The 25000-nt window shown below is 45.9% G+C and overlaps 1 protein-coding gene across 1 annotated transcript in view; it reads right to left on the reverse strand.

The window, feature by feature from the left end:
* MAU2 (MAU2 sister chromatid cohesion factor) overlaps positions 1–25000 on the reverse strand; it is a 2634229-nt gene that overhangs the window by 1778303 nt on the left and 830926 nt on the right. The gene's annotated exons all lie outside the window — the stretch shown is intronic.

Here is a 25000-nt window from a genome sequence, read left to right on the forward strand (position 1 = left end):
GTCATTACATTTGAGTAATCTACTGGCAGGTCGGCCTGATTAACAAAGTCTTGGGGCCTGCGTCAGTTGCTGTCCCTTCTTCCGAGACGTCAGGTAGTCAGGGGTATAAAACATGCAGAAGACTCCATTACGTCAGTTTTTCTTGCCCCAGATGTCAGATGCCCCCCAAATGGGGAGCAAAATATGAATTTAAAACAAAAATATACCTCCAAATAAAAGCAAATACACCAAAAAGACTTTAAAGTGTAGTAAAAGAAAAGTACAGTTTTGTACCTACCATAAATGTAGATGTTAGAGTGTCTTCACTGCTGCAGTCATTACACGTGTTATCTTGCCATCAGGCGGTCCCGCAGTCGGCCAGAGTTCTAAAGTCTTGGTCCAGCATCGGTTGCTGTTGCCTCCTCCCTGACGTCAGTGCGTCAGGGGTATACAAGAAGCAGCAGACACCCTTTTCTTCAGTTTTTCTTGCCCCAAATGTCAGGTGCCCCCAAAAAGATAGGCAAATACATATTGCTTACAAAACATATAAGGTAAAAAAAACCTTTCAGTAACCAGCAAATACACCACATAGGTAGTATAGTGTAGAAAGGTATAGGAAACACCCAGCTAAGAAAGAGGGGATGGCGGATGGGTAACCAGGACTGCAGCAGTGAATCACGAACATCTACATTTATGGTAGGTACAAAACTGTACTATGTTCGTGTTTCACTGCTGCAGTCATTACACTTGGGTTGAATCCCAAAGCTGAGTCAGGGTGGCTGGTTCTATAGAGGATTTGGTGCGACTATGAGGCCCTGCAACACTGCAGTGGCAAAGCCAGCTCTGGATCTAGAATAAAGAGGCAAGTGGTAATGCTTGGTAAAGGTGTGCACTGAACTCCAAGTTGCAGCTTCCAAAATGTCTTTGGTAGGTACTCCTCTATGGTAGGCAGTAGAAGTGGCAGTTGCCCTGGTGGAATGTGGCCTGATGTTAGATGGTACAGGTTTCCCAAGCTGTGTAGCAAAACCGGATACAGTGTCCTATCCACTTGTTTTGTCCAAGTAGAAGTGTAATTGCCTGTGTATGTCCAAGGAATGTAGAAGTCTCTCCCCTTTATTCTGGGGATTAGGATAAAAAGTTGGCAAGTGAATACTTTGGTTAAGAGCCACACTGGATACCACCTTAGGCATAAAAGAAGGGTTTGGTCTTAAAGAAACCCTGTCTTGGTGAAAAATGATGAAAGGCTCCACTGCCATTAGTGCCTGTAGTTCTGAGAATCTTCATGCTGAGGATATTGCCAGGAGCAGAGCAGTTTTCCATGATGCATATTTTAATTCTGCTGAATTGGCTGGCTCAAAAGGAGGTAAAGTGAGCTTTTCCAAGACAAAATTTAGGTCCCAAGTAGGTTAGGGACAACAGAGTTAAGGCTTTGAGCCTGGTTCCAGGCACAGAATCTCTTCCACTTTTCTGAATAAGATTTCCTGGTGCTAGGCCTCCTGGCCTCCAAAATGACATCCATAACAGCTTTAGAGAGAGGTGTTGTCTGTTTGGCTAATGTATCTGCCATGCAGCCAGGTTTAAGGTATAGAGCTGACTGTGCAGCATCTGATTGTTTGTTGAGTCAGTAGGTGTGGAATTTGAGGCAAAATCCAAGGTGGGCCTTGAGCTAAATTCTTTAAGATTGGGTACCAATGCTGGTGTGGCCAGTCTGGAGCAATCAGAATTATCTGTGTTTTTTCTTGTCTGGCTTTTAGGAGTACCTTTGAAAGGAGAGGAAGAGGTGGGAAGGCATAAACTTTTAGGCTTTTCCAGCTGAAAAAAGAGCATCCATTTTCCATGCTTGTGTGTGATAAGTCCTTGTGCAGAATTTTTGTAGTTGGCAATTCAGTGGGGAGGCAAAAAGATCTATGTCCGGGCACCACCATTTTTGCATGATCATGCTGAAGACTTGTGGATTTAATTTCCACTCGTGAGGATCCATGATGTTTCTGCTTAAGTCACCTGCCAGAGTATTTTTCTTTCCTGGCAGGAATTGTGCTTGCAGATTAACTTTATAAGTTAGAGCTGTATTCCACAAGGTCATGGCTTGCTTGCATAGGGGGTAAGAATGAGTGCCCCCTTGCTTATTTATGTACCACATTACTGTGGTGTCTGTCTTTAATACTAATTGTCCTGGATGCAGAAGGTCCTTGAAAGCTGTTAGGGCATTTTGTACAGCCAACATCTTTGACTGATGTGAAGGTGCATATTGTCTGTGGTCCATTTGCCCTGAATACACTTTCCTGCCATGTGTGCTCCACAGGCGTAATCCGAAGCATCTGTTGTTAAAGTCTGCCTGGCTGTGGGAAGAGTGAAAGGCTGACACGAGGTGGCATGCCTGTGCCCACCATCGAAACTCCTGTTGTAGGCAGGGAATTAGTGGTATTACTGATTCCAAGCTGCGAGAGTGTTGAGCCCAAACATTTATTAGGTACCATTGTAGTTTCCTCATATGCAGTCTGGCATATGGAATTAGTAGTATGCAGGAAGCCATGAATCCAAAGGCCTGCAGAATTTTTTTTGCAGGGAGTTGGGACTTGGTTGCCATCAATTGAAAATACTGAGTCAGTTGTCCTTGTTTGTCTGGCGTGAGATAAGCCATCTGGGCCATTGTATTTAAGCTGTCACCCAGGAATATTATCTCTTGTGAGGGCACTAGTTTTGACTTCTTTTCATTTACTGTGTACCCTAGGCAAATTAGCAACCTTTTTACAAATGCCAGATGCCTTAGAAGAATGTCCTTGCTCTCTGCTTGAATCAGGCAGTCGTCCAAGTAAGGACATATTTGAATTCCTTTTTGTCTGCAAAATGCAATTACTGGTGCCAGGCACTTTGTGAAGACCCTGGGCGCAGTAGATTAGCCAAAGGGCAGTGCAGAGAATTGGTAGTGCATTGAACCAGCTATGAATCTGAGGTATCTTCTGCAATTTTGTCTGACAGGGACATGCAGGTATGCCTCTTTGAGGTCCAAAGTAACAAGCCAACCTTTCTTGCCCAACATGGGAAGGAGCTGCTGTAGTGTCAACATTTTGAATTTCGGAACATCCAGTTAAGTATTTAGAGTAGACAGGTCTAGTATGGGTCTCCAGGCTTTGTCCTTTCTGGGGACCAGGAAGAGTCTTGAGTAAAATCCTTGTCCCTGCTGTGGCACTTTCGGAATAACTCTCATGTCAATGAGCGCTGTAATTTGCTTTTGTGCATCTGCCCATTGATTTTGTGGCAGGTCTGGCATTCCTTTTCGCCTTGGTAAAGTGTGAAAGTGGAACCTGTAAACCTTGAGACAATATTCAGAACCCATTTGTCTTGGAGGATTGCTTGCCAGTTTTGTGAAAAAAAAGTGCTAGTTTCCCCCCAAAGGGAGCTGCCAAAAGGGAAAAGCTTGGCATTGGAAATGGGAAGTCATTGGGACTGTTTCCTGTAAGTTTGTGACTTGTCTTCCCCCTCTTTTTGGGGTTGAAGCACCCCACTGTCGTGGTCTGTAAGAGCCTTGGGACTGAGATCTGCCTCTTGTGCGTCTTTATCTGCCTCTGTGGCCTGTCTGACACTGGAAAGGACCAATTTTTGTAGGCCAATTCCTGCTAAATCGAGGTGGCTGTACCTGTAAGAAATCCTTCTGTTTGCATAGATTTTGCCTTATCCTCCATTTTCTTTAATACCTCTTCTGCCTTGACACCAAATAAAATATCCTGCTGTAAAGGAGCATCCAGTAATTTTGCCTTAACATGATCTGGTAAACTGTTCTTTTAACCAAGCATGCCTTCGAATCACAGATCCTGTAACTGCTGCTCTACAAGAAGCCTCTAATGAATCAAAACCACATTGCAAAGTATGCTTTCCCACTTGTTCAGCTGCATGCAATAAATCCTGCATTTCCTTATAGTCAGGTTGTTCTGCACTTGTACTCATTTTCTGTTTTAACGGAGACAGTAAACATTGTTGATATTTAAGCATGTGAAACTGGCAATTTAAAGCCCTTACTGCTAAAGTTGCAGAGGTGTAAACTTTCTTCCCCCATCTGTCTAATGCTCTAGAATCCCTGTCAGAGGGAACTGGATTTTTAGCCGTGGATGCCTTTACCCCTTTGGGACCCTGGGAAATGGTTTCTGGGTCAGTAAGAGGGTTTTTATAAAGAAATGTTCGAGAGTCAAGGGACTCTGTAGTACCTGTCTGGCTTGACTGGAGCAGGGGGTAAAGAATCAGGATTTAAACTAGAATCAGAACACATCATCCACAATATCAAACAATGGCGGAATAGCAAGGGGCCTGTGTTGAGGCAATAAAAAAAAAGTCTGAGCCTTTTCTTGGATTCTGAGTAATCTTGGCCCTCCCAATGGAAATGCTCCCTCGTGGTATGTAGTTGCCCCAAAAGAATAATCCTCACGAGGAGAGGCTGAAGGAATTGATTCTTCAGCATCTGAGTCCTCATAGGGGGGTAAAGAGCATCTCTGGTCTGAAGAGGAATCAGAATAAACAGAAACCTGGTCAGAGGAATCAGTCTGTATCCTGCCTAGGCTTTTTGTCAGGAGGGGGATGGGAACCCCTGATTAAAGTAATTAAGTCTTCGGCCAGTTTGAGCATATGCTTTTTAGGCATGGAGGCCTGTCCAGGTGAATGCTGTACTTGCTTCTTTGTCTTTAATGTAGTTTAAGACTTGGCTGTAGTTGCAATGGTAAGTTGTGAAGGTCTGAAAACACCCTCAGAAGCCCGTGTGCTCAGCGGCTCCGGACACATCTGAAGGGTTAGTCTCCATCGGCCAAACACCTTGAGTATCCAGAGGCCTAGGCACCTCCACGTGGGAGTCGGCAGCGGCCTGTGGCTCTGAGGTAGCGGGTGTCAGGGGCTGCCAAAGCACCTCACTAAGAACCGGTGAACCGGCGACTGACCAAGAAGAGGCTTCGTCAGTTTTGGGCCTCGGATGCCTGTCCTTATCCTTGCCTTTGCGTTTTTTGTGAATTGCGGTCATCGATTGTTCCGACGGCATGGTATAATTAAACCTTCGGCCAAAGTAATGGCGAGCAAAATCAGACGTTTAATAGTGCGTTTCTTAAATCTAACTCAAACAGACAACTAGTGACCTCGTGATCTGGGCCTAGGCATGGAATACAGTAAGAATGAAAATCCTTATGAGGTATTTGCTTCCCACAAGAAATACAATTATTAACTTTTTCTGACATCGGTCTGAGGCAAGAAAAAGTTTTCCCAAAGGGGTACTTAGCTTTATTGAAGAATTCGGTTCTGAAAATCGAATTTGATATCTCCGGAGTCGGCCGACGGGCACTTGCGAACTGCTTTTGCTTCGGGCACCGCAAGTCAAGACAGACTGAAGAAAATGGTGTCGGTTGCTTCTTATATACCCCTGTCGCACTGACGTCAGTGAGGAGGCGACAGCAACAGACGCCGGACCAAGACTTTGGAACTCTGGCAGACTGCGGGACCGCCTGACGGCAGGATAACCCAAGTGTAATGACTGCAGCAGTGTAACACTATGAACATGTGGAGGTATAGTAAGAAAAAAAAACAGCGGGATGGAGGGAGGGTAACCAGGACTGCAACAGTGAATACACTCGAACTTCGACATTTATGTTAAGTGTACACAACTGTACTGTGTTCTTCGTGTTTCACTGTTGCAGTCATTACATTTGGGTAGATTCCCAAAGCTATGGTTGGGAGGATGGATTTATACAGCATTAGGACCAGCTATAAGGCCCTGCAAAACAGCAGTGGCAAAGCCAGCTCTGGATTTAGAGAAAATTGGTAAATGATGATGCTTGGTGAAAGTATGAACTGAACTCAAGGTAGCAGCTTCTAGAATATACCTGGTACGAACACCTCTGAGAAAGGCTGTCAAAGTAGATGCAGCCCTAGTGGAATGGGATCTGATCCCCTGGGGGATAGGTTTTCCATGGTGCTTATAGCAGAAATGAATACAATGGCTTAAGCATTTGGAAACGGTTTGCTTTGAAATAGCCTTTCCCTCTGCCCCTGCGGAAATGCTATCAGCAGTTCAGATTTTCTTCGAGATTTAGTCCTGTCCAAGTAAAATTAAAGTTGTTTGTGTACATCCAATGAATGCAGAATCCACTTCCCCTTGTTCTGTGGATTGGGAAAGAAAGTTGGCAAATGAATGGACTGATTAAGAGCCACACTGGATGCCACCTTGGGCATGAAGGACGGGTTGGTCCCGAGTGACACCCTGTCCGCATTAAAGATGATGAAAGGCTCCACTGCCATAACGGCCTGTAATTCAGAAATCCTTCAAGCCAAATTGATTGCTAAAAGGAAGACTGTTTTCCAGGAAAGAAATTTTAAGTCTGCAGTAGCAGTTGGCTCAAAAGGAGGGAGATGGAGTTTCGCCAATACAAAGTTAAGGTCCCAGGCAGGGGTTGGAGCTCTCCTGGGTGGCCTCAAGTTTTTGGCCCCTCTGACATACTGCTTTAACAGAGGATGAGAGAAAGAGGGGGGGGTTCTGTGCTGTAATGAGCTGAAATGGCTGAGGCATGGATTTTTATAAAAAAAAAGACAGGCCCTTGTGAAGCATCATAGTTAAGTATTGCAAAATCTGAGGTAAATTGGGCACTGCTGTGTTTATCCCTTGAGATTGGTTCCAGGCACAAAATATTTTCCATTTGACAGCATAACATTTTCTAGTACTAGGTCTTCTCTCCTCAAATGACAACCATCACAGGTTTGCTGAGGGATGCCAAGGGGGAATTTAAGTGATTAGCCAAGCTGCAAGAATCAATGTTTGGAAGGGAGGCTGCAGACTTTGGTTGTTCTGCTGAGACAGTAAGGAAGGTGTCCGAGGCAGGTGCCATGGAGACATTTGTGACAGACTGCTATGAGTGGGTACCAGTGTTGGTGAGGCCAGTCTGTAGCAATCAAAATCATTTTTGGTTTGTCCTGTTTGGCTTAGAACTTTGGAGAGCAGAGGCAGAGGGGGAAAGGCATAGATTGATGTTTTCCCAACTTAAGGACAGAGCATCCACCTTCCAAGCTTTTTTGGTGAGGAGTTCTTGTGCAAAATTTGTCCAACTGGTAGTTCTTGGGTGAGGCAAAAAGATCCGTCTCTGTGCTCCCCCATTTGCGTGTCTACATGCTGACAATCCGTGGTTCGTGTTTCTATTCGTGTGGGTCCATGAGAGTTCTGCTTAGTCTGCCAAAATATTCAGCTTTCCAGCCAGGAATTGAGCTTGTAGTTGTAATTGACAGCTCAAAGCCGTGTTCCACAATGCCATGCCTAGTCTGCAAAGGGGGTAGGAATGTGTACCCCCCAGCTTATGTACCACATAACTGTGGTGTTGTCCATCTTTACCATTAGTTGTCCTGGATGAGGGCAGTTTTTGAAGGCTGTCAGTGCATTATGTACAGCTAGCATTTCTTTTTGATTGATATGAAGGTGCATTTGATTTGGACTCCATTTGCCGTGAATGCACTTCCCTGCCAGATGAGCCCCCCATGCATAGTCTGATGAGTCTGTAGTTAGGGTTTGGGCAGCAGGGGGTGGTGTGAATGGCAGTCCCATGTTTTGGTGGCAGGCCTCTGCCCACCATAGGAACTTTAGTTGCAGGCAAGGAATGATAGGATTGTTTCCAGGCTGTGACAATGTTGACTCCATAAACTTTTTAAGTACCACTGAAGTTTCCTCACATGCAGTCTTGCATAGGGAATTAGAAGAATGCAGGAAGACATGAACCCCAAGGCTTGCAGTACTTGTCTTGCAGATAGCAGGGTTTTTGTGGCCACTTTTTAGAAGTCACCCACCAAATAGTGTTTTTTCTGGCTTAAAGTAAGCCATCTGGGCAGTTGTATTCAAGCTTGCACCCAGGAATTTAAGTTTTTGAGAGGGTACCAGTTGTGATTTATTTTCGTTTATGGTGTACCCTAGACAAGTTAGAACCTTTTCTACAAAGGCCAGATGTTTTAGAAGAATGGCCTTGTTTTCTGTCTGAATTAAGACAATCGTCCGGGTATGGATACATATGAATATCTCTTTGCCTGCAAAATGCAATTACTGGAGACTGGCACTTTGTAAATATCCTCGGTGCAGCAGATAAGCCAAAGGGCAGTGCAAAGAACTGATAATGCAAGTAGCCTGCTTTAAAGTAGAGGTATATTCTGCAAGATTCCTTGATTGTGATATGCAGGTAAGCCTCTTAAATCTAGAGTTGCCAACCAGGCATCTTTGCCTAGCATAGGTTGTAACTAGTGAAAATCAGCATCTTGAATTTTGGAATGTCCAGAAATGTGTTCAGAGTAGACAGGTCCAGAATTGGACACCATGATTTGTCTTTTCTGGGTACCAGGAAAAGTCTGGAATAGAAACCTTGTCACTTTTCCTCTTCTGGTACTAGTTGAATAGCCCCCCCCCCCCCCCCATGTCTAGGAGGGAAAGTACTTGTTTCTGAGCAACTGCCCACTAATTTGGGGGCAGGTCTGGCCATCTGTTTGGACTTGGTAACGTGTAAAAATGAAATCTGTATCCCTGGGACACTATTTAAATCCCATTTGTCCTGGGTTATAGGTTGCCAGTTTTTTGCATGAAGAGCCACTTTCCCCCCAAATGGGTGGCTAAGAGTTAAGTGCTTGGTAATTTTAAAGGGAAGTCATTGACAATGTTTACCACAGGGAGGTGTCTTGTTATTTCCAGATTTGGAAGCGGAGGCACCCCATTGCTTAGTTCTGAAAGTCCCTTGGTACTGAAACCTGGTGCTTTTGGAATGTCTGGGTTTGGCTTGAGTGGCTCTGGAAGGAACTGTAAAGAACCAGTTCTTAGTAGGCCAGTGCCTATTAAATCTTGGAGGTAGTACTTCTAAGAAACCTTTCACAGTTTGCATAGATTTAGCTTTATCTTCCATCTTTTTTAGAACTTCAGCCTTATTGCCAGACGGTCATGCTGCAAAGGAACATCCAACAATTTTGCTTTAACATGATCAGGCAGAGATTGCTACTTAAGCCAAGCATGCCTTCTAAGCACAGACCCATAGTAACTGCAGCCCTGCAAGAGGCCTCCAAAAAATAAAACAGTACAGTTTTGTACCTACCATAAATGTAGATGTTAGAGTGTATACCCTGCTGCAGTCATCACACTTGGGTTATCCTGTCATCAGCCAGTACCGCAGTCGGCCTGAATTCCAAAGTCCTGGTCCGGTGTCAGTTGCTGTCGCTTCTTCCCTGACGTCAGTGCACCAGGGGTATACAAGAGGCATCAGACGCCATTTTCTTCAGTTTTTCTTGCCCCAGATGTCAGGTGCCCCCCCCCCCCCCAAAAGGTGGTCAGTAGATACTACCAATAATAAAAGTTTAGCACAAACAAAACATCCCTCCAGCTATAAGCAAATACACCACAAAGGTTGTATCAGATTTTAAGGTACTGAAAGGTTTTAGTTAGGACAGAGGGGATGGAGGGAGGCTAACCTGGACTGCAGCAGGGTATACATTCGAACATCTACATTTATGGTCGGTACAAAACTGTACTATGTTCGTGTTACCCTGCTGCAGTCATCAAACTTGGGTAGAATCCCAAATCTAAGGATGGGAGGTGGAGTCAAACAGGGTTAGAGGAGGCTAGAAGGCCCTGCAAAACTGCAGTGGCGAAGCCAGCTCTAATCTTAGAGTAAAGTGGTAAGTGATAGTGTTTGGTGAAGGTGTGTACTGAACTCCAAGTTGGCTTCCAGAATATCCTTGGTTGGCACCCCCCTGAGGAAGGCTGTAGATGTAGCTGCTGCCCTGGCACAGTGGGGCCTTATGCCAGCAGGAATTGGTTTTCCATGGTGGGTATAGCAAAAACATATGCAATGTCCTATCCATTTGGAAATGGTCTGTTCTGAGAGAGCCTTTCCTTGTGATGCTGTAGCATAGGATACAAAAAGCTGGTCAGATTTTCTGAAAACCTTAGTTTTACCCAAGTAGTAACGTAGCTGCCTGAGAATGTCCAAGGAATGGAGTCTTTCTCCTTTGTTCTGTGGATTTGGAAAGAAGGTGGGTAAATGGATGGTTTGATTTAGACACACTGGATACCACCTTAGGCATAAAGGAGGGGTTAGTTCGTAGAGAAACTCTGTCTTGATGAAAAATGAGGAAAGTTTCTACTGACATTAGTGCTTGAAGCTCTGAGACTCTTCTGGCTGAAGTAATTGTTAGCAGCAGGGTAGTCTTCCATGATATAAACTTAAAGTCAGCTGAGAAAGCTGGCTCAAAAGGAGGTAGCTTAAGTTTTTCCAGAACAAAAATGAGGTCCCAAGTAGGTGTTGGTGCTCTCCTGGGAGGCCCAATGTTTTTGGCCCCTCTGAGAAACTGCCTTAGAAGTGGATGTGAAAATAGGGGACGACCATCTTGTAGTGAGTTGAAATAGCTGAGGCGTGGATTTTAATAGATGAAAAAAAAAGCCATTTGTGTAACATCTCAGTTAAATATTGTAGAATCTGAGGTATGTCCGGCTAAAGGGTATTTTGGCATTTAGCTTAGTTCCAGGCGCAAAACCTTTTCCATTTGTCTGAGTAGGCTTTCCTGGTGCTGGGCCTCCTGGCCTCCAGAATAACATCCATAACAGCTTGTGAAAGAGGAGCTGGCTGGTTGCTTAGGTGATTTGCCATGCAGCCAAGTTTAAGGTTTTGAGCAGGCTGTGTAGAATCTGACTGTGTGAGCAGATGAGTAATTTGTGGTAAAATCCATCGTGGGCCCTGGGCCATATTACTTATTAGTGGGTGCCATTGCTGGCGTGGCCAGTCTGGGGCAATGAGTATCATTCGGGGTCTCTCCATCCTGACTTTCGGCAGCACCTTTGTGAGAAGGGGCAATGGAGGGAAGGCATATACTGTCCGCATTTTCCAACTGAATGAAAGTGCGTCCACGTTCCAAGCTTGATGGTGAAAAATTCTTGTGCAAAATTTTGTTAGCTGATAGTTTTGGGGGCTGGCAAACAGGTCTAGGTCTGGGTGCCCCCATTTTTGAGTTATCATTGCAAATACTTGTGGATCCAGTTTCCACTCGTGGGGATCCATGATGTTTCTGCTGAGGTCGTCTGCCAATGTGTTCTTTTCTCCTGGCAGGAATTGAGCCTGTAATTGAACTTGGTAAGCCAGTGTTGTGTTCCACAAGGTCATTGCTTGCCTGCATAGAGGGTAGGAGTGTGTACCCCCTTGTTTATGTACCACATTACTGTGGTTTTGACTTTCCTTATGATAAGCTGTCTTGGATGTAAGAGGTCCTTGAAGGCTGTCAGGGCATTCTGTACAGCTAGCATTTCTTTTTGACTGATGTAAAGATTCCTGTGATCTGCAGTCCATATGCCTTGAACGCACAGTCCTGCCATGTGTGCCCCCCAGGCATAGTCCGATGCATCTGTTGTCATAGTTTGCCTGGCTGGGGGTAAGGTAAAAGGCTGACCCTTGTTGAGGTGACATGCCTGTGACCACCACAGAAACTCCTGTTGAAGGCAGGGAATGAGAGGTATTGTTTCCAAGCTGTGGCTGTGTTGAGTCCATATGCTTTTTAGGTACCACTGTAATTTCCTCATATGCAGTTTTGCAAATGGTATTAGTAGTATGCAAGATGCCATGAAGCCCAAGGCCTGCAGAATATTTCTTGCAGGGAGTTGGGTCTTTGTTGCCATTGTTTTGAAGTACTGAGTTAGTTGTAGTTTGTCTGGCGTCGGATAAGCCATCTGGGCAGTTGTATTCAACTTGGCACCCAGGAATATCAATTTGTGAGGGCACTAGTTTTGATTTCTTTTCGTTTACTGTGCATCCTAGACAACTTAGAAGGTGTTTTACAGAAGCCAGATGTTGTGTCCTTGCTTTCTTCTTGGATGAGGCAGTCATCCAGGTATGGGTATATTGGAATTACTCTTTGTCTGCAGTATGCAATTACTGGTGCCAGGCATTTTGTGAAGACCCTGGGTGCAGTAGATAAGCCAAAAGGCACTGCAGAGAATTGGTAATGGGTTGAACCTGCAATGAAACGGAGGTATCTTCTGCAACTTTGTCTGATAGGGACATGCAGGTATGCCTCCTTGAGGTCCAACGTTACTAGCCAAGCTTTCTTGCCCAACATGGGGAGAAGCTGCTGTAGTGTTAGCATCTTGTATTTGGGCACTTGCAAGAAGGTGTTTAGAATTGAAAGGTCCAGAATGGGTCTCCAAGCATTGTCCTTTTTGGGGACTAGAAAGAACCTTGAGTAAAATCCTTGGCCTTGCTCCTGTGTAGGTACCAGTTGAATGGCTCTCATGTCCATGAGAGCTGTAATTTGTTTTTGTGCCTCTGCCCATTGATTTTTTGGCAGGTTTGGCCTTCCTTTTATCCTTGGCAAGGTGTGGAAATGGAATCTGTATCCTTGTGAGAATGTCTAGGACCCATTTGTCCTTTGTGAAGATGTGCCAGATGTCTGCAAAAAGTGCTAATTTTCCTCCAAGGGAGCTGCCAAGAGAGTTTTGCTTGGCAGTTTGAGGTTTGAGTCAGTTTGCCTTCTCCTCCCTTCTGTGTTGCAGTGCCCCATTGGCGAGATTTATAAGGGTTTTGTGCTTGTCCTCTGCCCCTTGGGCATCTTATTTACCCCTCTGTGGTCTTCTGTATTTACCCCTCTGTGGTCTGTCAGAAGCTGGAAAAGACCAATTTTTTGTTGGCCAATTTCTGCTGAAGCGTGGGGGCTGTACCTGTAAGAAATCTTTGACCGTCTGCATAGATTTTTCCTTATCCTCCATTTTCTTTAAAACCTCTTCTGCTTTAACCCCAAATAAGACATCCTGCTGTAAGGGTGCATCTAGTAACTTTGCTTTAACATGAACAGGCAAAGTTTGTTCCTTTAACCAAGCATGCCTACGTATAACAGACCCAGTAACAGCTGCTCTACAGGAAGCTTCCAAGGAATCAAAACCACATTGTAAAGTATGTTTGCCCACCTGTTCAGCTGCATACAACAGATCTTGCATTTCCTTGAATTCAAACTGTTGAGGGTGCGTGCTCATCTTTTGTTTTATTTGAGACACTAGGAATTGCTGGTATTTAAGCATGTGAAATTGACAATTTAGTGCTCTCATAACTAGAGTAGCTGAGTTGTAAACCTTCCCCCACCTATCTAGTGCTCTGGAGTCCCTTTCAGAGGGTACAGGATTTTTAGCCACAGAAGCCTTAGCCCCTTTGGGACCCTGGGAGATTGTCTCTGGATCAGCAATAGGGCTTTTGTAAAGGAATTTGTGCAAGTCAGGCACTCTATAGTATCTATCTGGTTTGGCTGGAGCAGGAGTCAGAGAATCTGGATTTAGGCTAGATTGTAAGAAAACATCATCCACAATGCCCAAAACTGGGGGGATAGCAAGTCTTCTATGCTGGGGGAGTAAAAGAAACTCTCGGGGCCTTTTCTTCGAGTCTGAGTAGTCCTGACCTTCCCAGTGGAAACCTTCCCTCATGGTATGCAAGGTTTCCCCAAAGGAATACTCTTCAGGGGGAGAAGCTGAGGGGATGGAATCTTCAGCATCAGAATCTTCATAAGGGGGAAAGGAGTAATCCTGTTCCTCAGAGGAGCCTGAGGAAACAGACACTTGATCAGAGGAGGCATAATCCTCCTCTTGTCTAGGCCTTTTGTCCAGGGGGGGGGGGGGGGGGCTGATTAAAGAAATCAAATCAGCCATTTTAAGCATCTGTTTCTTAGGCATGGGGCCTTGAACTGGAGACTGAAGTGCAGTCTTTTTTGGTTTTAGAGGAGTCTTAAGCTTAGCATAAGATTTTATGGTGAGAGTAGTCGGACTGAAGACACCTTCAGAAACCGAAGGTGTTTCTACAGCACCGGCTTCTTCTGCATAGTCGTCGGTAGGGCCTAAAGAAAATGGCTGCATCAGCCTAGAACTCTCTGCTGGAGAATCCGAAGCGGTCTGGGGATCCAATTCTGCGGTAGCCAGGGGCTGCATAGACGTCTCACTGAAAACCGGAGAACCGGCGACCTGCCCAGCTGAGGCCTCGGAGTCTGGCTTGGATCTGGGCTGCCTGTCTTTATCTTTGCGTTTTTTATGCACGCCGGTAGTCTGTTGCTCCGACGGCATAGTGTAATTAAATTTCCTACCGAAGTAGTGCCGTGCGAAATCAAAGCGTCACTTTATAGTTCACTTATTGAACCTAGCACAAAACCGACAACCAGTGAAGTCGTGGTCTGGGCCTAGGCAAAGTATACAAGAATTAAAGTCCTTATGAGGTATTTGCTTCGCACAAGAAACGCAATTGTTAACTTTTTCTGACATCAGACTGAGGCAAGAAAAGGTTCCCCAAAGGGGTACTTAGCTTTGAAGACTTCGAACTGAAACTCTATTTGAAAATCTCAGGTGTCGGCCGACTGGCACTTGCCAACTGCTTCTGCTTCGGGCACCGCATGGCAAGACAGACTGGAGAAAATGGCGTCGGATGCCTCATATACCCCTGGCACACTGATGTCAGGGAAGAAGTGACAGCAACCGACGCCGGACCAGGACTTACGAATTCAGGCAGACTGCAGGACCGCCTGACGACAGGATAACCTAAGTGTGATGACTGCAGCAGGGTAACAATCCACATTGCAAAGTATATTTTCCAACTTGTTCAGCTGAATGCAATAAAACCTGTAAATCCTTATTTTCTACACCGTCAGAAAAGTACAGTTTTCTACCTACCATAAATGTAGATGTTCGAGTGCTAATACAGCTGCAGTCATAACAGATGGGTTCTCCTGCCGTCAGGCGGGTCCTCAGTCGGCCGAATTCCAAAGTCTAGGTCCGGTTGTCGCTTCTTCCCTGACGTCAGTGCGACAGGGGTATAAAAGAACCAGCAGACGCCATTTTCTTCAGTTTTTCTTGCCCCAGATGTCAGGTGCCCCCAGAAGGAAGGCAAAACATAAATTTGTGTAATAAAGCAATGCCATATAATCAAAATACAGTAGTGCAAGCAAATACATCAAGAATGAAAACCCCAATCAGGTTGCATGAGGAGATGTTAGCCAATAGGCCTGTCCCAAGAGGGGAAGGAGGGGGGGAAACCTGGACTGCAGCTGTATTAGCACTCAAATATCTACATTTATGGTAGGTACAAAACTGTACTATGTTCATCGTGCATACAGCTGCAGTCATAACAGATGGGTAGAATCCCAAAGCTAAGAAAGGGGTGGTAGGCACTAGGTGGAACTAGGAGGAGCCAGAATGCCCTGCAAGACTGCAGTGGCAAAGCCCGCTCTAGATTTGGAGTATAGTGGAAGGTGGTAGTGCTTGGAGAAGGTATGCACAGAACTCCAAGTGGCTGCTTCCAAGATATCTTTGGTAGGAACTCCTCTGAGAAAAGCTGCAGAGGTAGCCGTGGCCCTTGTGGAGTGAGATCTGATGCCTGTAGGTACAGTTTTGCCATGAAAAGAATAACAAAAGCGTATGCAGTGGGCTATCCATTTTGAGATTGTCTGTTTGGAAATTGGCTTTCCTTGAGCTCCTATGGCATAGGACACAGAGAGCTGTTCTGATTTTCTGAAAGGCTTTGTTCTGTCCAAATAATAACGCAGTTGTCTGTGGATGTCCAAGGAATGTAGTAATCTCTCCCCTTTGTTTTGAGGATTAGGATAAAATAGAAGTTATGTTCTTACCATAACGTTCCATGTTAGTTGTCTTCTTCTCGCCTTCTTCTTGCTGGATAGGTTCGGAGCAGACCTCGGCTCCGACTCGGCCACTCTAAAAACTCGAGAGTTGGTTCCACCGGCTCGAGGCTCCCCTTATATCCCACAATGCTAGGCGAGAGTTACCTCAGATCTCGTTTGTAAGCTAACCCCACCTTATAATAGTAACAGAATAACTCTAAACAGAGTCCACCTCTAACAACAGGGAGAAAGAAGGGTGACCTACATCCTGATTCAGGAAATATGCAAGCAGCATATGCCTTAGAAAAGAGGTGGTAGAAAGAGAGGTCACAATCACAACTCCTCTAGGTCTGTCCAGGCCAGGGGGAAGGAGGGGGACAAGAAGAAGGCGAGAAGAAGACAACATGGAACGTTATGGTAAGAACATAACTTCTATATGTTAAGTTGTCTATCTCGCCTTCATTCTTGCTGGATGGGACCGCCCTAGCACCTTGTCCCGGTGGCCTAACGGAACAGACTCCTGAGAACAGTGGAACCAAAGTTAGCTCTATGCCTAGAAGCTAGATCCAACTTATAATGAGAAATGAAAGTGTGAGGAGTAGCCCAAGTAGCCGCTGCACAAATGGTGTCAATAGGCAGTCTGTCTTGGAAGGCTAAGGAAGTAGCCAAAGCTCTGGTAGAATGGGCCTTAGGTTTATTAGGCAGCTTTTGGTGTCTAATCTCATAAACAAGGGTAATCAGAGATGTAAGCCATCTAGATAATGATACCTTTGAAACTGAAAGTCCCTTTCTGCCTTCTGCATAGGAGACAAACAGTTGGTCAGATTTTCTGAATTGTTTTGTTCTATCCAAATAGTACCTCAACTGACGATGAACATCTAGCCAGTGTAATTTTTGTTCAGATCTATTGGAATATTCTGGAAAAAAGACAGGGAGGTCAATGCTTTGATTTAGATTTGATGTCGAGACTACCTTAGGCAAAAAGGACGGGTTGGTTCGTAAGGATACCCTGTCCTTATGGAACAATAGATAAGGAGGTCGACAGCTGAGTGCATGAAGTTCTGAGACTCTTCTAGCTGAAGTAATAGCTACCAGAAAGAGTCTTCCATGATAGCAATTTTAAAGAACAGGAGGCTGCAGGTTCGAAAGGGGGAAGAATCAAAGAAGTAAGAACTAAATTTAGGTCCCAAGGAGAAGGAGGATTTCTTATAGGAGGTCTGAGAAGAAAAACTCCTTTCAAAAAGGCTTTGCAAAGCTTGTGGGACATTAAGGCAGACTCAGAAATACCCACATGAAAGTTAGAGATAGCTGCCAATTGAACTTTAAGAGTAGAAGGGGATGAACCTGCATGGAAGAAGAGTTCAGCTAGAAAATCAAGGACTATTTGGATGGAAGCAGTGAAAGGATCTATGTCGCTTCCTTGAGCCCAATATGTGAAACGTTTCCACTTACTCAAATAAATCTTCCTAGTGGAAGATTTATGGGAAGCTATCAAAATATCTCGAACAGAGTGAGATAATTGAGGAAGCCTGGCTAAGGTTGGAACTGGAGGAACCAAGCAGTGAGGTTCAGAGAGGGAGGAGGCGATGTAACTGACCCGATTGATGGATCAAAAGGTCTGGAACTAGGTCCAGATGCCAAGGTCGCTCCAGTAGAAATTGATGTAGAAAGGGGAACCACACCTGTCGAGGCCAGTAAGGAGCAATGAGGATCAACGAGGCCTTCTGAGCGATAGCTTTCTGTATCACTTGAGAGATTAGTGGGAAGGAGGAAATGCATACAGAAGTCCCCGGGCCAAACTTGGACTAGCGTCTCTGCTGGGTTGGCCTGGTAAAGGGAATAGAATGAAATAATGTCTGCACTTGCTGTTTTGGGGAGTAGCAAAAAGATCGCAGCAAGGCTGACCCCACTTGAGAAAAATCTCTCTCACAACAGAGTCTTTCAGAGACCACTCGTGAGGCATGAGAATAGCTCTGCTCAATTTGTCCGCGATTTGATTGGACTTCCGGGATGTCGTTGCTATCAGAAACCGCTGAGAAGAATCGCCCATTGCCACAATCTGAGTGCTTCTCGACACAGGGGTAGGACCTGATTCAGCCTTGTTTGCTGATGTATCACACTACAGACATATTGTCTGTCTGGATTGCAATCGTTCCCAAGGGAGAGAGTCTTGAAGGGCTTGCAATGCTAAAAGCACTGCTCTCATCTCCAGAACATTTATGTGCAAGTGGCATTCGTCTGGTTGCCATGTGCCCTGGACCGTCCTGCCCTGATAATGCCCCCCCCACCCGATCAGGGAGGCGTCCGTTGTCAGAGTAGCAACCGGAGGGGAGGGACAAAGGGTCTTCCCAACAAGAGCTGAGGGAAGACATCCACCACATGAGATGATTTCTGCACGCCTGCGTGATCATAATGGTGTGGGACATTGGAAGTTGCTGGTATGACCATTGTGTAAAGAGCATCCATTGAAGGATTCGCATGTGGAATCTGGCTAATGGAAGCAGAGGTATGGCAGCCGCCATAATTCCCAACACTTTCAGAACTAACCTGGCTTTGATTCTGTTGTTGTTGAAAAGGAGTGAGACCAGTCTGTGTATGTCTGTTATTCTCTGATCTGTTAGCCTCGCAGACATGTCTACTGTGTCTAGATTTGCGCCTATGAAGGTAATGGGACGACAAGGTGACAAAACAGACTTTTTGCAATTTATTGAAATGCCTAACTTTTGACAAATGCGAAAAGTGTAATCCCTGGCCATCAGAAGGAGATGCTTGGTGGGAGCTGTGAGGAGCCAGTCGTCCAAATATGGAAACACCTGGAATCCTTGTCTCAGGTGAGAAGCTACCACTGCCATGCATTTGGTAAACACCCGGAGGGCAGTGGTGAGACCAAAGGGCAGGGCCCTGAATTGAAAATGACTGGTTCCCAGCCTGAAGCGGAGGAATCTTCTGGAGCGTCTGTTCATTTTATGTGATAGTGCATCCTGAAGGTCTATAGAGCACATCCAGTTTCCTTTTCCCAATAGGGGAAGGATGGACTGCAGCGTGACCATCCGAAATCTTGTTTTCTTGACTGATCTGTTCAAGATACTGAGATCCAAAATTGGTCTCCAGTCCCCTGTTTTCTTTGGAACTAAAAAGAACCTTGAGTAGATTCCGGATCCTTGCTGGTCTGCTGGAACTGGCTGAATTGCTCTCTTTGCAAGCAGTTCGAAATTTCAAACCGCTAAATCCCTTTGCGCTGGTGGAACATCTGGAAGGGATTTTTTGATTGTTTCGAATGAAGAAAGGGGATAGAATAGCCTTCGAAATGACGGACTGTACCCATTTGTCTTGAGTCAGGATAGCCAGGCTTTTGGGTACAGTGACAACCTTCCCGACTGCCTCCGAAGGTGGGCAGCCGGGCAACACCTCAGGGATGCTGAAAGGGCTTATCAGAGAAGGCTTCGATTGCCCTGGTTCTGCGGAGCCCCTGCCTCGAGGGCGATGTCTACCATTGTTATTCCGCCTCTGCCTCTGGCGGGTAACGACTTTGTGCGTCAGGCGAAGTCCCTTGATTTTGTTTACGGAACCACATTTTCCCACTTTTCTGGCCTTTGGGGTAAGGCCTAGAAGGAGTAGAAAACGGACTCAGACGGCAGAAAGTGTCTTGCCATCAGTCTCGCACCTAGTCAAGGTTTCTTTCACTTGAGGACCAAAGAGAGATGATCCATCAAACGGGGAGTTAGTGAAAGACGTCTTGAAGGGGTCCGCAAAATTGCATAGCCGCATCCAGGCATGCCTACGTAAGGCCACACCTGTCCTGCGGCTACTCGCTCCATCAGCCGCATAAGAAAGGAGGCATGGAGGAGTTGGCTATGGAGTTAAGGGTAGCCAGCTGAGTGTTCATTTTATCTTGAAACCCCGCAGCTGTAGGATCCTTCAACATGTCACTCGCTTCTTTAATCAAGTCTCTTTGAAGACAAGTGAAATGGCACAGGTAGTTCAGCGAACGCATAGTAAATGTCGCTGACGAAAACATCCGCTTCCCGTACCTGTCCATAGACCTAGATTCCTTGTTAGGTGGATGGACAGGTACTGAAGGATCAGCTAGTTCCTTCTTAGTGGCAGCAGCTACCACCATAGCATCCACAGAAACTCCTTTTGTCAAGAACTGCTTGTCTGCTGGTGCCGTTATGCATTTGGAGGGTCTCCTGGGAGTGGGATCTACTGAATCAGGAGCCGTCCATGCCTTTAGCAACCACCTGCATGAGGGGGTCAAGGGGGACACCCAGGAGGTGGAAGGGCAAGAGCCAACGCCTCAAGATATACAGATTCATCCTACTAAGGGGTAAGGGGTCGGCAATTTCCCCACTGCTTCAGGATCTCTAGAATGTCTGCAAAAGAGGCATCTTCAGAAGGGGAACGGGGGGAACCCTCGGAATCATCTAAATCTGTATCAGATGTGATTGACTCAGGTGAGTCAATGTGTTTCCTCTTACACTTCCTCTTCGAGGGGCTCTTCTGCAACATCAGGAGAGGCCTCGGAAGAGGATGAAATCCCCACATGGGGTTCCTGAGGAGCTGGCTCTCTGCGGTCCAGGATGAGGGAGTGAGCCGACTTGACCTGAGGCACCGTGAGGAGGGGCAGGCGCAGACTGTGGAGTAGAGCCAGGCTCTAACACCGCATGACCTCGAAAGCACCCTGTCAGGCAAAGCCAGAGGTCCCGCTCCGAAGCTGAGAACCTCCCTCGGCACCGACAGTGATGGCTCGAGGCCGATGTCGAGCCGAACTCACCAGCGCCGAAGCTCCGAGAGGAAGAGCGGGTCGGACAAGGGTCCGATGCCACTCACCCCTCGAGCCGACGATGGAAGTCCGCGCCGAGATTCTTCTAAGGAAGAAATCGAGCCGATGGAGCCGAAGACAATTGTATCGGCTCCGGCGCTACCACAGTCTCGGTTTCCGACCCGGCTCCGAGCTCAACGGAGTCGGAGGAGGAATATATTGATGGACAAGGGCAGGCATCGACTGATGAGTCGGGCTCTGAAGCATCTGGGCTAGTGCCTCGGACTTAAGTCGACTCACTACCCTCTGAAGGTCATGATCCGATAGCCTCGATGACCTAGAGGAATGAGATTTGGCTCCGTTCAGACAGCAGGGGAGATCCTGGAGCCGAATGAACGGAGCCAAGGGACGGTGACCTGGACCTCTTCTCGATGTCGGCTCAAGATCTGGGAGCCGAAAAGGGAACCTCTATTACCTCGGCTCCAGCCGAGCGAGGGAACCACAGAAACTGTGGACTGAGACTCATCGGCTCCAGCCAGAGCCGATGTAGGCGGAGGTTTAGAAGCCTTAGGTCTCGGCTCAGTTGCTGGAGCCGAGGACCTAGAAGCCTTAGAGGGCTTCCCAGAGACAGAAAGGGAATCCTCCGGCTTAAGAAGACCCCTCAGGATCAACTTATTTTTTCTTTCCTGCAGGACCCTGGGGCTGAAGCCGTGGCATACAGCACAGGAGTCCTGCAGGTGCAAAGGCCCCAGGCAATAGACACAAGTGTGACCGTCTGTAGGAGACATTTTCTGACAGCACGCATCACACTTCTTGAAGCCTGAGACCTTTGTGTCTTTAGACATCCTAAACAAAAGTGTAATCACACACACTCAACAGACACACTGATTACACTAATCTACTTTTTAAAACTCAAAAATAAACAATTAACTAAAGTTTACCAAGAGTAACACACACACACCAACTAGGGGATGGAGAAAGGCCAGAAGGCCAGAGAGAGAACTTTAAAAGTTCTTGGGAAAAAAATTGGGATTTTCCGGAAAACCGGAGTAGAAAAACACTACACTAAGGGAAATATAATTAAACTCAAAAATATAGGGTTCTAAGTGTTCTAATTTTACCAAAATTACACTTAACAAGCCGGTAGAAAAAAAACAACACCTCAATGCTGTAGCGGCAAACGAGATCTGAGGTAACTCTCGCCTAGCATTGTGGGATATAAGGGGAGCCTCGAGCCGGTGGAACCAACTCTCGAGCTTTTGGAGTGGCCGAGTCGGAGCCGAGGTCGGCTCCGAACCCATCCAGCAAGAATGAAGGCGAGATAGACAACTTAACATAGGTAGTTAAGTGTATAGCCTGATTCAAAGCTACCCCGGATACCACTTTTGGCATAAAAGACGGGTTGGTTCGTAAGGAAACTCTGTCCTGATGGAAGATAAAAGGCTGCACAGCCATGAGAGCTTGTAGTTCCGATACTCTACGAGCGGAGGCAATAGCCAGAAGGAAAGCTGTTTTCCAGGACAAATATTGCAAATCTGATGAGGCAGCTGGCTCAAAAGGAGGCAAGGTAAGTTTTTCTAGAATGAAATTGAGATCCCAAACAGGTATTGGTGGTTTCCTTGGGGGTTTTAGATTCTTAGCCCCTCTGAGGAACTGTCTTAAGAGGGGGAGAGAGAATAAGGGTGGATCAGTGTTGTATTCTGCAGAAATGGCTGAGGCATGGATTTTGATGGAGGAGAATGAAAGTCCACTGCTTAGCTTAGCTAGATACTGTAATATTTGAAGTAAATTCAGTTTTTGAGGATCCTGGCCCTTTTTCTCATTCCTGACCCAAAACAGTTTCCATTTTGTGGAGTACGCTTTTATGGTAGATGGCCTTCTGGCCTCCAAAATGACATCCTACACCTCCTTGGAGAGTAGGGTCTGTTGTGATGCTAAGGAATCTTCCATGCGGCTAGATTGAGTGTTTTTAGCTGACTGTGAAGAGTTTTGAAGCTGTGCTGAGTCAGAAGAGGCATTAGAGGCAGGGTCCACAGTGGGGAATGCATCAGGCTCCTCAGGAGTGGGTACCAGTGTTGTCTTGGCCAGTCTGGAGCAATGAGAATCATCTTTTGTCTGTCTGCTCTGGTTTTTAATAGAACTTTGGGCAGCAGAGGAAGAGGTGGGAAAGCATAAACTGTCATTGATGTCCAACTGAAAGAGAGCGCGTCCACTCTCCAGGCCTTTGGATGAAAAATCCTTGCGCAGAATTTTGTCAATTGGTGATTTTTGTGGGAGGCAAAGAGATCTATGTCTGGCCTTCCCCATGCTTGAATTATCTCTAAAAACTTGAGGATGCAACTTCCATTCGTGTGGATCTGTCATATTTCTGCTTAGGTTGTCTGCCAGCGTGTTTTCCTTGCCTGGCAAGTACTGTGCTTGAAGTTCGATTTTGCAAGTCCTGGGCCATGTTCCAAAGTGACATGGCCAGTCTGCATAGGGGGTATGAATGGGTTCCTCCCTGTTTGTTTATGTACCACATTACTGTGGTGTTGTCCGTTCTTATCAATAGTTGACCTGGTTGCAGAAGGTCTTTGAATATAATAGCATTTATTACTGCTAGCATTTCCTTTTGATTGATGTGAAGGTGCTTTTCTTTTTGGGACCATTTGCCCTGAATGCACCGATCTGTCATGTGCGCCCCCCAGGCGTAGTCTGAGGCGTCTGTTGTGATGACTTGATTTGCTTGAGGCTTGCTGAACGGGAGACTTGAGTTTGTTTGGCATGCTTGAGCCCACCACAGAAATTCCTTTTGAAGACATGGAATTAGTGGTATTATTGTTTCCAAACTGTGGCTGCATTGAGACCATAGGTTTTTCAGGTACCATTGAAGTTTCCTCATATGCAGCTTTGCACATGGGGTTAGTAAGATGCAAAATTGCCATGAATCCCAGAGCCTGCAGGATTTTCCTTCCAGTCAGCCTGGTGCAATTTGCTAGTGTTCTGAAGTATTGAGTTAGTTGCCCCTGCTTCTCTGGCATGAGGTAGGCCATCTGGGTGTTTATGTCCAAGTTGGCACACAGGAAAATTATTTTCCGAGAGGGTGTTTGCCTTGATTTCTTTTTGTTGACTGTGTATCCCAGAGAATTCAACAACATTATTACATAAGCCAGATGTTTCAGAAGAATGTGCTTGCTGTCCGCTTGGATCAGGCAGTCGTCCAAATAGGGGTATATTTGTATCCCTTGAAGTCTGCAGTAGGCAATTACTGATACCAGGCATTTCGTGAATACTCTGGGCACAGTAGATAAGCCAAAGGGCAATGCAGAGAATTGATAATGGGTTGAACCTGCAAGAAATCTGAGGTATCTTCTGCAATTTTGTCCGATTGGGACATGCAGGTATGCCTCCTTGAAGTCCAATGTTACCAGCCAAGACTCCTTGCCCAGCATGGGAAGAAGCTGCTGTAGAGTGAGCATCATGAATTTTGGTACGAGTAGAAATGTGTTTAGGATGGATAGGTCCAAAATAGGTCTCCAATCTTTTCCCTTCCTTGGTACCAGGAATAGTCTGGAATAAAAACCTTGACCTTGTTCGTGCGTAGGTACCTCTTGAATAGCTTTCATGTCTATGAGATCTGAAATTTGTCTTTGTGCCTCTGCCCTTTGATTGTGTGGCAGGTTTGGCATGCCTCATTTTTGGAAGGGTGTGAAAATGGAATCTGTAGCCTCTGTTTATAATGTCCAGGATCCATTTGTCTTTTGTGACAATATGCCAATTTTTTGAAAATAATGCCAATTTTCCGCCTAAGGGTGCTGCCATTAGTCTTGCTTGGAATGCAAAGGGGAAAGTCATTGGGCTTGCTTTCTGAATGGCTGCGAGTCATCCTCACCACCTCTGTGTGTAGGAGCTTGCCATTGTCTGCCTCTAAACGATCCTTGGGATTGCCCCCTGCCCCTCAGGCGCCTGTATCTACCTCTTTGGGGTCTGTCCGTGGCTGGAAAGGACCAATTTTTGGAAGGCCAATTTCTACTGAAACGTGGGGGTTGTACCTGTAGAAAATCTTTCACTGTTTGCATTGATTTAGCCTTTTCCTCCATTTTCCTTAATACCTCCTCAGCATTAGCACCAAATAATACATCCTTTTGTAGAGGGGCATCTAGTAATTTAGCTTTGACATTATCTGGTAAGGTTTATTTCTTGAGCCAGGCATGTCTACGTATGACTGATCCTGTAACAGCAGCTCTACATGAGGCCTCTAGAGCAGCAAAACCACATTGTAGGGTATGTTTACCCACTTGTTCCGCACTATGCATCAAATCCTGCAACTCCTTCAAATCTGGTTGTTCAGGGTGTGACATTTTACTTCTCAATTGTGATAACAAAAACTGTTGGTACTTTAGCATATGGAACTGACAGTTTAATGCCCTCATGGTTAAGGTGGCTGAGGTATATACCTTTTTTCCCCACCTTTCTAAGGATCTGGAATCTCTCTCGGAAGGTAATGGATTTTTAGCAGTGGAGGCCTTAATTCCCTTGGGGCCCTGTGAGATGGTTTCTGGGTTAGCAGCATGGCTTTTGTATAGAAATTGGTGCGAGTCTGGAACCCTGTAGTACCTGTCAGACTTGACTGGGGCTGGAGGTCGAGAATCCGGGTTAAGGCAG

Source organism: Protopterus annectens, chromosome 13.part0 (genome assembly GCF_019279795.1).
Source record: "Protopterus annectens isolate FY-2018-M chromosome 13.part0, PAN1.0, whole genome shotgun sequence".
NCBI lineage: Eukaryota > Metazoa > Chordata > Ceratodontiformes > Protopteridae > Protopterus > Protopterus annectens.